Here is a 15,030-nt window from a genome sequence, read left to right on the forward strand (position 1 = left end):
AAGTACAGTGTGCAGTTGGCAACTGAGCCATGTCTTTGAAAGATCAAATTTTCTTTGAACTTATAGGAGTGCCATACAGAGGGACAAAGCAGTAGGATTGCAACCATTGGGCTCCATAATGAGATCATGCGGCCTAACATGGGTGGAATTGCAGCTTCTCGACATAGAATTGAACCAATCACAAGTAGTGCCACTACTGACAAAGTCACTATCAGTATTATTGTATCATTGCCCCATATAACAAGAATGCCCATCAGAACATTGAAGAAGCATATGAGCGAGATAAGCCCATTCCAGCCAAGAGACCTAAAGGCACCTCTTGTGCGGAAGAACAATTGGTAATCCAGCCTGTTGTTGCGGCTGTACATCCTGAAGCACATATGTATATGGTATTGTTAGACAAAAAGTCAACATACAATCAAAAAGGGTGAAGACATGCTGTGTCTAAATCAGAGTGACGATTGTGAAATTTGGGACCATGGAAACTTATCCTGACAAGATTTTGGTAAAGCTCTAGACTTCTACTCCCTCCGTTCCAAAATGTGATGAACCAATCTGAAATACTTTAAATAACTATTTTTTCAATTTTCCAACTTGGATCTCCGTTCCAAAATTAGTTATTTAAAGTATTTCAGATTGTTTCATGGCAATGGTTATATTCAAATCTCTAGGGCTTGCAAGCCACATTCTAGGCCTTTTGCGAAATGAGGAATGGTACCGACTTTGAAACAATAATATCCAGTTCAGTGAAAGTTATTCTGGCAGATGTCAATTGCTTTGGGATCCCGGTTTGTAGTGGTCTCTATATTTTGAGAACTTGAATGATTGTATTCAAGAGAAAAGTTCAATAGAACAATGGAATGGGGCTCCACCGATTGATGTTGTCCGGCCTGGCATCGCAGTGTGCGCCATGCATAGTGCCAACTACACACTAAGGGCATCTCCAACGATTTTTATCAAAACGCCGCTAAACATTCGGGCCATGCGGTTTGAACGCTTTGTGCCATCTAAAATTGTGCATCAAATGTTCACAGATCTACCCACATGTCTGAATTCCTGCAAATTGAAGCAAAGCTGGGGAAAGTTTGCGAGACACCCGGCTCACAAAAAAAACCACCCGGAGCCTCACTTTTCTCACTCCGTCCCTCCGCCCTTACTCTGTATTCGCAACTTTGATATGATATGGTGCAACATTAGTACTACCTAGTGTAACTTTTTTCAAAACCAATTTTGGAGCTACATGATCCAACCTCCTATGAGGTTGCAACGTAGCAACCATGACAACCAACTTTTTATATGTGCAATTAGTCTACTGCCTTGGCCATCTACCTAGTAGTCGATGTGCAAGCCCCCTCCCTACTCATGGATGTGTAATATTCGCTGTTGGCACACCCTGTCCCACCCATCCTACTAGCGATAAGTACAACTTAGTATGTTGTTTGAGCCAACTGCCTAGTAGTTCATGTGCAACTCCTTCAACGACGGAGCTTAGTTGAGACCTGCAGGGGCCATACCCCCTAGCCTTAATACAAAACCTGAAGAAAATTTTTGGGGTGTTGTTTACATTTGAACCCTTTTTAGCTTTACCCCCCCCCCCCCCCCCCCCCCCCAAAAAAAACCAACCATATTTTGTTCCTCGCCCCCCTGAACATCTTGTCTAGCTCCACCACCGAACTCCTTACCTTCCCTACTTGAGGATCTGTAATTTTAGTTGGTGGGGGCAATAGTCAAAGTTGCACATAGTCTACTAGGCAGTTGGCAGGGGCAACAGACTAAATTGCACCTCTCACTTGCAAAAGATAGTTGAATGGTAAAAACTGCACATCCATGAGGGTAGTGAAAAGTTGCATATAAGCGGGGTGCAAAAGTTACACATCTCAATACCAGGGGTAGTTTGGATGAGTGTTGGTAGAGGAAACTACACATCGACAGGGTACGGGGGAAACTTGCACATCACTGTTAGGCAGTTGGATGGGGCAGCATCCGAAGGCCGAAGCGGCACATCCACTGCTAGGCAGTTGGCCGATGCAGCAAACAGTGAAAACTGCACATCCACGAGCAAGGGAGAAGTTGCACATCGACTACTAGGCAGTTGGCCTGGGCAACAGACGAAGTGTCACATCTCACTGCTAGGGGGTAGTTTGGGATGGAGGTGCCATCGATGAAAATTGCACGTTCACGGGTAGGGAAAAGGTTGTACATCGACTTCAGTTAGTTGCACATCGACTACTACATAGTTGGATCTGACAGGGACTAAATTGCACAAAAAAGTTCGTCGACATATATCCATGCAGGTCTAGCTTCGAAGAGCACGTCGCGACGATTCCAACAATGAAAACAAATCTTAATTTTAATGCACAGTTTGGGAGTTATGCCTTTTGAATTTTGAAAATCTGAATTAAATGCACAACAAAACAGAAGCATGCACCATAGGATGACCGTGGGAGCATCCAATGGGTCATGAAAAAAAAGAAATCAGGTAGAAACACTTTCCTAATTCTGGAAGGGGACAAAAGGTTTTCTAAAATGACCGGCTGCCCGATTTTTTTATTAATAATAAATAATAATACTGTAATTCCGAAACTAGTAATGGTAGATCGAATTTTGAAAAATAGGAAGGACGCCATGATTAGTAGCGTCCAGGCCTGGTCGCTATTGCAAACCACGTCCACACCTGTACGCTATTCTTAAGAGCGTCCTGTGTTTGGTTCATCGTGGCCCAAAAACTCCTCGCCCTTGTCCGGCCTAAGGGCAACTTCGATGACCTAAAGTCAACTCCAACGTGGCGACCCAGACCGACGCAGATTATGTTCGTTCTTTGTTCGTTTGGATCGGTTAGGCGGGGCGTGCACGATATAAGACGGCAACGTTCTCGTCCACGACCACACCCAAGCAGCGGCCATGGCTCCTCCACACGCTCGGACGCGGGTCGTGCTGGTGGCGGGGGCCACATTGGCCTCAACTTCGGCTGCCGATTCGGCCAGCACCGGTGCATGGCCAGACCACCTGGCGGGCTCCACACGCTAGGACTCCTTGATGGCCATCCTTGTGGCCTCTTCGAGGGCCGTAATGTAGGCTTCCTTGGCTTCCTAATCCTCCCCCTTCACCACGCCCGGAGGTGATGGTGGAGCGGTGAGCGCGCGCGGTGCACCCTTGAAGCACGATCGACAACGCTGGTCGTGCTCGGTGCCGAACCACGCATCCCATTTCGGCAAATCCACTATATACGCTGGGTCGCGACAGAGGTCGGACAGGAATACAGGATGACAGTGGTGGATCTCCGTCAGCGTGTGCGGCCTGAGGCCGGCATGGCCGGCACCGGAACCCTATCGGGGTTGAGGTGCCACCCGTGCGGCAGGTTCACATCGGGCTACGGTACCGGCACACCATGCTTCGAGAAGTACTGGCAGTGGTGCACCGACACGTAGAGGCGAAAGCGCAACCTCCGACTCAAAATCGACTTATCTGTTCTCATAAAGTAGCCAATTACCAATTGTATTTTCCAAGAGTAACAACCCAGTCACCTATACGAGGTACAATGTACACTTGTAACCATTGAATAAATTGTATAGAAGGCCAAACAAAGAAGATTCAGTGAGGCCGTGGAACAACTCACATGCTCCAACCATCGGTCGAGTGGATGATCCTAATGATGAGCGAATGATCCTAATGACAAGCGGCCAGTGAGAAGATGTTGCTCCTGTGATGATTGGTGATGTCCGTGATAGAGCTTGCTTACCACCCAGCGAGGTAAGTGTTAGGAATAAGCAACTTGTATTCCCATGAGGCCATAGGCCGATATATATACATGTACAGGTGTGGTACATATGCAGGAAACCCCTTATACTACGGGATAAATACAAAGGGGTATACATGACTTATATTATAACTCTAACACCCCCCCTCAAACTCATGGTGGAGGAACAACACTGAGTTTGGAGAGATAAAAGCCATGTTGTGCTCTAGTCTGGGCCTTCGTCAGGAAATCCGCCAACTGTAACTCGGAAGGCACATACTGAAGAGCAACGACCTGATCCTGCACAGCAGCGCGCACATAGAAAGCATCAACACCAATATGCTTGGTGAGCTCATGCTTCACAGGATCGCGCGCAATGCTAATAGCACCTGTACTGTCAGATAAGAGCATAGTCGGTGTAGTGACAGAAACACCAAAGTCCTGAAGTAACCACCGTAACCAAGTCACCTCTGCCGTCAAAAGAGCCATAGCTCGCAACTCAGCCTCAGCACTCGAACGGGAAACTGCAATCTGTTTCTTCGTCTTCCAGGCAATGAGAGAACCGCCAAGAAAAACACAGTAAGCAGAAAGCGAACGGCGATCAGAAGGATCACTAGCCCACGTAGCATCCGCAGAATCAGTAAGTTGACCGGCAGAAAACAGATTCATGGTAAGGCGAGGAACATGAGCAACATCAGGAACAGAATAAGAAGGAGTGGAAAGATGGCCTCTACTAGCAACAGAAAGTGGAGTACCATCAGCAGTGAAGACATGAACAGGAGAATCCAGCGAGCGAAGAGAGGACAAAGCGAAAGAATGAGAAGACATATGAAAAGAAGCTCCAGAGTCCAGAACCCATGGGAATGTACCTGACTGTGTAGAGGGCGGGTGCTCAGTGCGGGAAGCATCAGTCACAGAACCAGCAGTACCCGTCGAGGAAGAACCTGAAGCCGCGAGCAGACGCTTAAGTCTCAGAATATCCTGCTCAGTCAAAGCAATGGCTGAAGCTGGCGAGGGAGATGACGCAGTCCCTGATGATCGCGCCTTGCGCAGGTGTTTCCGCTTGGTGTAGCACTGGGACTCAATATGACCATCATTGTTGCAGTAGTCACAATGTGAACGGGGGCGACCTGAGCCTCCAGAAGAAGTGGGCAAGAGCGGCGGAGCACTCGAGCGAGAATGGGGCGGTGCAGCAGGTGGAGTGGAAGAAACCCGAGTAGCGAGCACAGAGGGAACCTCCAGCAAACCAGCACCACGTAGGCGAGTCTCCTCAGCACGAATCTCTGAAAGCGCCTCCATGAGAGAAATACGGCCACGAGCAAGCAACTGAGCACGCCGGGGCTCAAACTCCTTACGGAGCCGAGACAGGAACTCGTAGACACGATGAAACTCCAAATCGGCCTGGACAGCCTGGCAGCAGGGGCAAGTACGACAACCAGCACTGCGGAGAGAATCAAGCTGGCGCCAGATGGCAGAACTCTGTGCATAAAAGTCATCAACAGTAGAGTCACCCTGCTGAAGAGCATGCTCCTGACGAACCACAGAAAGGTATAAGGCATCACCAGAGGGCTCATAGCGCTGACGAAGACAGGTCCACATCTGGAAGACAGTAGGAAGACCCAGAAACTCAGAAGCAAACTGAGGCAGAACACTAGCAGTGAGAACAGCTGCAGCACGAGCATCATCATCAAGCCACTGGGTGTAAACAGACAAGGCACCATGATACGTCTGAAGAGCCTCCTCATAAGCCAAAGCCCTCTCATCATAGGCACGATCAGCAGCCTCATCAGCAATCTTAGCCGCATCCTTGGCGGCCTGATTAGCATCCGGAGGAAGAACCAGGGGAGTCGGCGGAGTAGGGGCCACCGGAGGAATCGGACGGGGCGGACAACAGACCTCGCCAGAAAGAACGCCCCAGAGACGGATGCCACGCATGTGAATGCGCATGAAGCCAGCGAACTCGGTGTAGTTAGTACCATCGAAGATCACCGGACAGCGAGGGACAGCAACATAGCCCGACGCAGCAGACATTTTTTTTGAAGAGACCCGACGGCAGGCGGAAGACCACGGGAGACCACGGGCCTGCAGGAGTCGCCGGCGAGAGATGCAGCAGGCACTGGAGATTCACCACGTGAAGCCAAAGCAGTGCGGGAGCAGCACACTAGCACAACGTCAAGGCATCAGCACATACACGGCCAAACAGGAGCTAGCTTGCACGGGCGGCGACTGGATCCCACGAGCGGACGTACAAGCAGCGGATCGATCTGACAGGCGCCGGCTGCTGGACAAGCCAGACTCCTGCGGGAGGAGAGCGGGTAGATCAGGAGGGCAGCGGCCGGATCCACGGGTGAACGCAGCACGCCGACAGGCAGACCGAGCGGGGTACACGGCGCGTGACGAGGAGACCTTCGGGCGAGGATGCTTCGGCCGGATCGGAACAGGGCAGCCGGGATCTAGCACGAGTTGCGGCGTGCGAAAAAGAAACCCTAGAGCTCTAATACCATGTTAGGAATAAGCAACTTGTATTCCCATGAGGCCATAGGCCGATATATATACATGTACAGGTGTGGTACATATGCAGGAAACCCCTTATACTACGGGATAAATACAAAGGGGTATACATGACTTATATTATAACTCTAACAGTAAGAAGCGACGGCTGCAGGCGTATTAGGGTTTATAGGTCATGAAACCTCTAGCCATCAGACGAAAACGACTCGGTTGAGCCTAATCAGAGCACCAATCGAAGGGAGTGACTGGACGCCATCCGTACTAGCGTCCATACCTGGCCGCAGTTAGCAATAGAGTCCATCCTGGACGCTGTTATTCCTGGCGTCCTTCCTATTTTTACAATTTCCACCGGCCCTTTACCAGTTTCGGAATTACAGAATTATCATTTACTATTAATTAAAAAATCGGAGCACAGTTTACTATTATCATTTACAGAATTACGGAATTATCATTTACTATTAATTATCATTTACTATTATCATTTACCAGTTTTGGAATTACAGAGTTATCATTTACTATTAATTATCATTTACAGAATTATCATTTACCAGTTTCGGAATTACAGAATTTTCACCGGCCCTTTATCTTAATTTTAATGCACAGTTTGGGAGTTATGCCTTTTGAATTTTGAAAACCTGAATTAAATGCACAACAAAACAGAAGCATGCACCATAGGATGACCGTGGGAGCATCCAATGGGTCATGAAAAAAAGAAATCAGGTAGAAACACTTTCCTAATTCTGGAAGGGGACAAAAATTAAGTTTTCTAAAATGACCGGCTGCCCCAGAGCGCTAGTAGGCAGCCATTTGCCCGCTAGACGCATCCAATATGGAGTATCTAATACAATTTTGCATGTCAATTTTTTTCCATGCCAGCAATACAAAAGTTTCCATGCCACCAACACAAATTTTGCTACATCACTTGCAATATGTTTTTTTCCTTTTATTGCCGTCATGTGTACTACTCAATGAAACTACTTATCATGATGGATCAAATGATCTAAATCTCGTATTGCGAATGTTGATATATTTTTCTAAAAATTCGGTCAAACTTGCACTCGTTTGACTTTTGAAAAAACAAATACATCTTATATAAAGGAATGGAGGGAGTATTAGATATTTGTGTTTTTTATAATTGGCATGATAGTTTAAGATTTCGACATCTTCTAAACATGGATCGCAGTGATGGTAAATTTTGACATTGAACATGGCAATTTTTTATGTTATATGGCTTTTTTCGATCTTAACCATGGCAGTTTTATTTTAAACACCATAGCAAATTATTTTACATTCCATGGCAAATCCTTTTTGTTACGTACCATGGAAAATTTATTTCTCTAGCCATGTCAAATACCATGGCAATTTTCCACATTTCCCATGGTTCAGGGATCAAACGAACATGGCAAATCTTTTTTTAAAGATCACGGGCAAATTTTATTAGTAAATAGTGCCATTTGCATCTTGGTTGCATTATAAAAGTGCTGGGGTTCGCAAGTATTTTGAGTAAACTCATGCAAATATGTATAACCCAAACCATGATCTAGTGAAAATACATATCAACTATCGTACAATTTTTTGTAAAGTTGCCATGTGACCATCAGAAACATTTTTTGCTTAACACAAACAGTGCAGAAGCTAGTGTTTGGCAAATTTAACTATCATCGCGAGAAAGGCCAATTTTGTCACACATGGCAATTTGCTATGATTTTCATTAGTAATTTTGAAAGTTGCCATGCGACCTTTTTTCCACAAATACACACACTTTTCCATGTCCAGTGAGATTTTTTCCCCTAATTTTGACATGTAACCGTACATTTTTTACATATATTTATGAAACTTGCATGTTCTATAGTACAAAATTCTCAAAACTTGCCGTGCAACCATTACATATTTTGACCTAGTTTTTTCATGTGTAAGTAATTTAAATTTCTAAAATTTATCATGTGGCCATTTTACAAATTTTCCAACCTTTTGCTTGATTTAGGTAAATTAATCTTCTAATTGACATGTGGACCAATACAAATTTTCCAACCTTACTGCTTTTAGAGTAAAATGTTCTTAAAATTGTCATATTACCCTTTACAACATTTTCCTATTTTTTCGTTGATTTTAGGATTGAAAAACTATATCTAGATTTTCGATGTAACTAATTTTAGATATACAAATTTTGTCAAGCTTGTTTGCCATGTTAAAAATAAAAAACTTTCTACATTTGCCATAATTGTTAGCGGCCACTTAGGTAGAACTCCTAAATCAATTTTTCCAAAGTTGTCATGGAACATTGCAATTTTTTAGAGCCATGCCAATTTTTTGTTGCTCTGCATCATTGCAAATTTCTATACATTTTTGTTCTGCTCCTATGGAAAATTTAGCTTTAAAAAACTTTTCTAAATCATGTCAATTATTTTTTAGAGCCATGTTTAATGTTCTCATAGGAATTCTAGAGTTTTTTTCTCTCACATATGGTAACTTTTTTGCAAATACGCAGGTGCTAGACCATGGCAAAATTTTACATCATGCAAAATTTTATATATTTTTAATATTTTTTGTAATGTACCATGGCAATTATTTGTTGTGTAGGTATTCCTTTTCAGTTTGAGCAGGACAAATTTAGGACGCCGATAACTGCCACACGTGTGGTACAAATGGACACCCGACGACACGAGTCGGGTGGTCAGGAAACAGCCCACACGGCCCTGTGTGGGTGAACATTCGAACTGTTCACACGTTCAGACGCAGCTACTTTGTGTCACACGCCGAGCCAACAACAACTCACTCCCACCCCGCACGTGTGGCACGAAGCAATTCCACCCTGACATTGTTTTATGGCAATTTTGGTTACCCCGGGGTGGCAACTTTAGTTGTAAAGCATGGAAACTTCTCTGTTTCGTTTTTTGGGGGGTTTCGTTCGGGTTAACTATATTTTCCATGTCTAATTAACAGTAGTTGCCACGTGTTGTCAAACCATAGTTGTCACGTGTGGTTAACTAGTTGTCATTGTGGTCAAACCATAGTTGCCATGTATGGTAAAAACATAGTTTTCATGTGTGATTAACTAGTTGCCACATATGCACATCAGTAGTTGTCGTCTATCGCCGTGTGAGGGTCGTGTGGGCAAAGAGCAGTTTCGCCTACACGTTCGGGCGAGCCTCCTGTGTGCCGTTCGGGCGAGGTACGCCCACACGTGTGGCACTAAATGATAACGCCCACATGATGCTGGGTGCTTACGTTGCTCTCCACCCAAATGGCAACTGCTTCAACTTCGTGCAAATGGATCGAATGGCATCGAGTGCGTGTGGGCGTTATCATTTGGGAAAATTATTGTACTTACCAACGCATTTTTATTGTAGAAACAATGGTAAATTATCCTTTTTTTCTGAACTTACCATGTCAAACTTATCTGTTTATATTGTGGAAAATTCTTTTTTACATAACATACGACAAAGGTCCTATATTTTTTGCCGTATCAAACAATGCAAGCATGTTTTTTCCCAGCCTTTTCTGCCACGCTTCTTTACTTAGCAGATTTTCTCAAATTTCACATGGAATTTGGCAAATTTATTTTATGTAGCTTTTTCAATCATAATCATGGAAAATTAGTTCAATAGCATGGCAATTTATCTGAGCATACCGTGGCAAATTTTTTTGGGGGGGGGGGGGGGGGGGGGGGGGGAGGGGCTCTAGTGCTCATGATGGTAGGATGGTAACTTAAAAAAGATTTGTACATCATGGACAATAATTAGAAAAAGTCTAAGTCACATGGCACATTACAAAAAATTAAGTGTTTGATATTTGTTTTTAAAATTTCACGACACTTCCATTGTATAGATCATGAAAATTTTAGTGTATGAATCATGGCAACTTTTAAATTGTGTTATATATGAATTCGCTGCGTTTGTACTCTTTCACGGTAGTTTCATTGTTAGGGACATGGCAAGTTTATTATACCTACCATGAAAATTTTATTTGTGAAAATACTCACGGTAAATTTGGTTCTTACTATCATGCCAAATTTATTTACTGTGGGAAGGACTTCTTAAAAATTTCTCTCCATGCTGTTTTATTTCGCCAAAAAATCACCAAAACGCCCGCTGCCCCCAAATCCCCACCCCGGCCTGCAATTCATTCCAATCGCCCGTGCGCCGCCCCAAATCGCCATCGCTGCCCCCAAATCGCCCGAGGCCGCCGGTCGGAGCCCACCGGTCGGTCTCCTCCGCCACCACATCTTCTCGCCGTCGCACCGTTCCTCACCTCACCACCGCCGCGCCGTTCTTCTCCTCCTCTTGTGCTCGCTGCCACCTAGGGTTTCGGTGGTGCTCGCCTCGCTGTCGCGTCGTTCTTTCCCCTCAATTGCCGTGCCTTTCTTCTCCTTTGGATTGTCGTGTTGCTACTCTCCTTCTCCCCTGGTCGTCGGCGGCTAGGGTTTCGGGGGTGCTTGCCTCCCTTCGTCGTCACATCGTTGCTCCTCTTCCCACCGCGTCGTTCCTCTCCAAGCCGTGTCGACCACCACCGCCGTTGGCTTCCAAAGGTAACATTTTTTTCTGAATTTCTTTGTTGTTCTTATATTTTCACGCTTGACCTGTTGTTGCTGATGCTGCTACTGTTGATGTAGTTGTTCTTCCTTGAGCTCCTCTGTCGTGTGGGTTCTGATCATCGCTGAGCTCCTCTGCCGTTCCACTGCTCTTCTCTGCGTCGGCTGGTGAGCTCCGCCTACCCTGCTGGTGGTGGTCATTTTTGTATGCACTTGTTGTTGCTGGTGGTGGTCGTATGCCGCTGCTACTTCTATACTGTTAGTGTAGTGCTAATTAGCTAGTGTACTGCTGGTGTTGCTACTTGCTACTGCTTAGGTAGCTAGTGTAGTGCTAATTAGCTAGTGTACTATTGTAGTGTTGCTGCCTGCTACTACTGCTTGTGTAGCAATTTAAGCTGTTAATTAGTTGTTGCCTATTGCTACTGCTTGTGTTGGTGCTTGCTGTTGTTGTATGATGCTTGACATGTTGTTGTTGTTGCTACCGCTGCTACTATTGTTAATTAGTGGCAGCTGCTGTTAACAAAAATATGACCCACTACTTGCTGTTGTTGTATTCTTTCAATATATGACCCAGTGTGTCGGATGTTTTCAAATATATGACCCACTGCTTGATGTTGTGTTGTTGTTGTTGTTTTTAGCAAGTTTTGTTTATATAGGACAAGGTCTATCGATGCGTTGAAATTTATTTGCTCTCTTATGCTCATAGATATTGTTGTAGGTAACTTTTGGTTTATATAGTCTCAATGGTTGTGCTTAGTTCATGCCTCTAGCTTCTACTTGTTTTGGGTATGCATCACTATTAGGTATGTAGTGTGTTGACTTTCATTCCGATGGTGCTTTCTTTTGAAAGAGATGAGAGTAACAGATGAGATGCTCTTGAAGGAAGGATACCGGTTGTTCGTAGGTGGTCGGTCTTTCGCGTCCTCCTCCTCTGAGACCTTGGTAGAGCAGGGGGAGGACGGAAGGACCCACCTCATCGACGGTCGAAATAACATTGAGAGATGAGAGATGTTATGGGAGGAAAGACACCGCTGTTGTCGTAGGTGGTCGTTGCTCCTCATCCGTTGATGTGAGACATTGGTAACGCAGCAAGGGATGGGAGTAACGACCGTCACCGACGGTCGAAATATACAGGCAAGTAGTGCCCCACCATACATATATATATACCACCACTTGAGATGTGAGAGTTATTGAAGCGAGCATCGATGGAATGAAAGTCAACCCACATGAAGAGTTGTTGTGTATTATTCATTTAGTTTTGAACTTAGCAAAATTAAATTTTATATCGACACTGTTGTCGCATGACACTCGTGTGGGAGGATGGCGCCGCGCCGCCCTCCCGTGACCGGGTTTTGTGGTGTTCGACGTCGTGACTCGGGTCGCTACGCCGCTGAGATCACCTGCGATGGTGATCGGTTGTGGCTTGGCACGTTCGACACCCCGTAGATGTAAATTGGTTGCACTACTGGAATCAGGGATTTTGCCGTCTGCCAGTTCTTTGCCGTCTGCTTGCAGACGGCAAAGAAGGTCTTTGCCATCAGCTACCAAACAACAGACGACAAAGAATTAGCAGACGGCAAAGAAGGTCTTTGTCATCTGTTATTTCTTTGCCGTCTCCTGGCAGATGGCAAAGAATCTTTGCCATCTGCCAGCGGACGGCAAAGAAGTGCCAGCGGACGGCAAAGAGGGGGGCTATCTTCGGATCTGACCAGTGGATCTCATTTTCCCCCGATGGGCCGAAAGAAGCGCATCCCCCCACCAAACCCTCCTCACATCCGCCCGCCGGCGCCCTCCTCCGCCTCGCCGATGCGCTGGGGTCGCCGCTCCTCCTCCGCGCCCACGGCACCGTCCACTCCCGCGCCGCCGCCGTCCTCACCGACCCCGACCAGCTCCGGGCCGAGCTTCGCAACCGCGCCTCTGCTCTCCTCCGGCCGGCGCGCCACTGCGCCTCATCTCCTCCAGCCGGAAGGGTACCCAACGCCGCCACCCCCCCCCCCGCCCTCCACCCATCCACACACCCGGCTCTCCCGGCTCGGCGCGTGCCACCGTGACCTGCGGGAGGCCCGAGCTCGAGCTCGCCGGCGACGACGACGCACCGCACAGGGTCCCTCCCTACTTCTCCCCATCGATTCCTCTCTCCTTCGCTCCTTCCTTCTGTCCCCCATTCCAATAGACTTATTTTTGCTTTGATTTAGATCAGCAGGAGCTCTCCCCCTCTCCAGATCCATGCACGGCGACGACCAGGACCCCACGCTCAAGCCCCACGAGCTGGACGAGGTCGACAGCGAGGTCATCTGCCCTGCCCACCATGATTTCCCATAGAACAAGAAGGTCGACCCTCTCGCTCTATTTTCTTTTCTTTCCAAATGATTGCTGCCGTGCTCTTGGATAATTCTCTAGGGGCTCTCAAATTTTCTTGGACTGGACCTGATGCAAAAAACGTGGCCACTTTGTTTCCTGATACTCGCAGGTTACAGCCATCGATAGACTAGCATCACTGGCTATTTTGTTTCTCTTCTCTCACTGTGTGAGCACTAGCAGTGTAGAATTTGTGAGAGCTGCTACTTAGTTAAGCAACTACTAGTTTAATAAGTAAATGTCCATGAGATGCTCCTGTTGGTTCCTTTGATTTTTGTTGTTTATGGATGGAAAGTAATTCATTCATCTCACTAAATCGATTGGGCAAGAGTTGATTATTTGTTAACTAGGCCTGCTATTACACTGCTTCTCTGTTATATAATATGTGCAAACTTTCTATTTGTTATGTGGTGAAAATAGCCATCATATTTATTTCCACACAATCAAGTTGATGAAAATTATGCCACGTGAATTTTCATGCTATTGTACCAAGATGAGGGTGCTGCTTGTTGCCATGGAATGCTTAGTTTGATCCCACTTGTTATCAGCAAATAAATATACGTGTTTTATTTTTGTACAAAGATGAGGGTGCTGCTTGTTCCTACAAGATGTTCAGCTTAGCTTTAAATACAGTAAATTTGGATACTGGAAATGTTATATGACTCTGTTCTCCATGTATCCAGCATTATCCATGTTGCTCTTGACATTCATGCTTTATGAACAAGTAGAACACACCTGACAAGACAGCTGTCAATGAATGCTATGAGGTTTAGGAGAGACTTTGTGGATGTTTTTGCCTGTTACCACGTGTTGGCCACTAGAACAAGTAGACATTTTAGATGGCCCTTTTTTGTCTGTACGTTGTGTATGTCATCTGTTAGAACTGGGATTGTTTTTGGTTTTGGCCTTGATAATACTAACTCTACCCTTTAGTTCAATCAGTTTCAAGGCCGCTCTTTTGCTCTCCACAATTCAGCCCTCTATTTTCCTGTTTGAAAAAGATGTGCTTATGTCATTGTGTTTGTTGAACTGTACAGCATAACAACAGTGGAGTGACTTGCAGGTGCCTCATGTGGATTTTATGGCTTAAGCCAAGAGGAGAAAGAAAGGGCTCTGCATATGAAAAGATACCAACATTATTGTTTCCATGAAATTGGTAATATATGTGGCATGTGTTTGCTTATCTTTTCTGCAAGAGCAACTTGTGTCCTGAGACCTTCTAGTGGTACCGAGACCCATAAAAAGAAATTGTCTTCTTGCATGATCACTTACTGAAAATAGGGACAATCAGCTTTACTTCTGAGTACTTAGAAGTAGTTAAGTTATCTAAGTTATTATGGGTACTGTTACAATGTGCTTGTATTGAACCATCTATCCAAGTTTATTACTAACTCTATATGTGCTTCTCTGCACCTATGCTTGCCTGTATATCTATTTGCTTTATGGACATGACTCTTGTGTTTGTTTGCTTGTTGTACTGTGATAATTGCAATGCTTATTTAGCGACAAAATTTGCTCTTAATGTACTGTTGCAGGATCTGGATATCTCTCAAAATTTAGTACTTTCTGGTGTTGACTCTTAGTGTTTTTGTTATGCAGGTTGGAAGAAAAGAAGAAGATCCAGAGAAGATCTTAGTAATAAGATAGTTTTTAGGAAAATAGATATTTAGTTTTAGGTCATTTCTTCTAATTTCAGATATGGAGTGCTTGTCTTTAGTTTTTGTTTTGACTTTGTGAAACTTGCTAACTATGGATGAAACTGTGTAATATTGATGAAACTATGTATATGTATGGATGAAACTTGCTACTATTGGTAACATGTGTTGGATATGCTATATTGGTACTATGTATGGATGAAACTTGCTACTATGTATATATATGTGTGTTTGATTTT

General features: G+C 45.2%; 1 long non-coding RNA gene across 1 annotated transcript; it reads left to right on the forward strand.

The window, feature by feature from the left end:
* Positions 1-10,328: 10,328 nt before the first annotated feature.
* Positions 10,329-14,814, forward strand: LOC123051809 (uncharacterized). The gene is made up of 4 exons (XR_006424311.1): positions 10,329-10,775; positions 10,860-10,946; positions 14,200-14,292; positions 14,736-14,814. It is a non-coding gene; the product is annotated as an uncharacterized lncRNA (long non-coding RNA).
* The last annotated feature ends 216 nt before the right edge of the window (positions 14,815-15,030 follow it).

Source organism: Triticum aestivum, chromosome 2D (genome assembly GCF_018294505.1).
Source record: "Triticum aestivum cultivar Chinese Spring chromosome 2D, IWGSC CS RefSeq v2.1, whole genome shotgun sequence".
Classification (NCBI taxonomy): Eukaryota; Viridiplantae; Streptophyta; class Magnoliopsida; order Poales; family Poaceae; genus Triticum; species Triticum aestivum.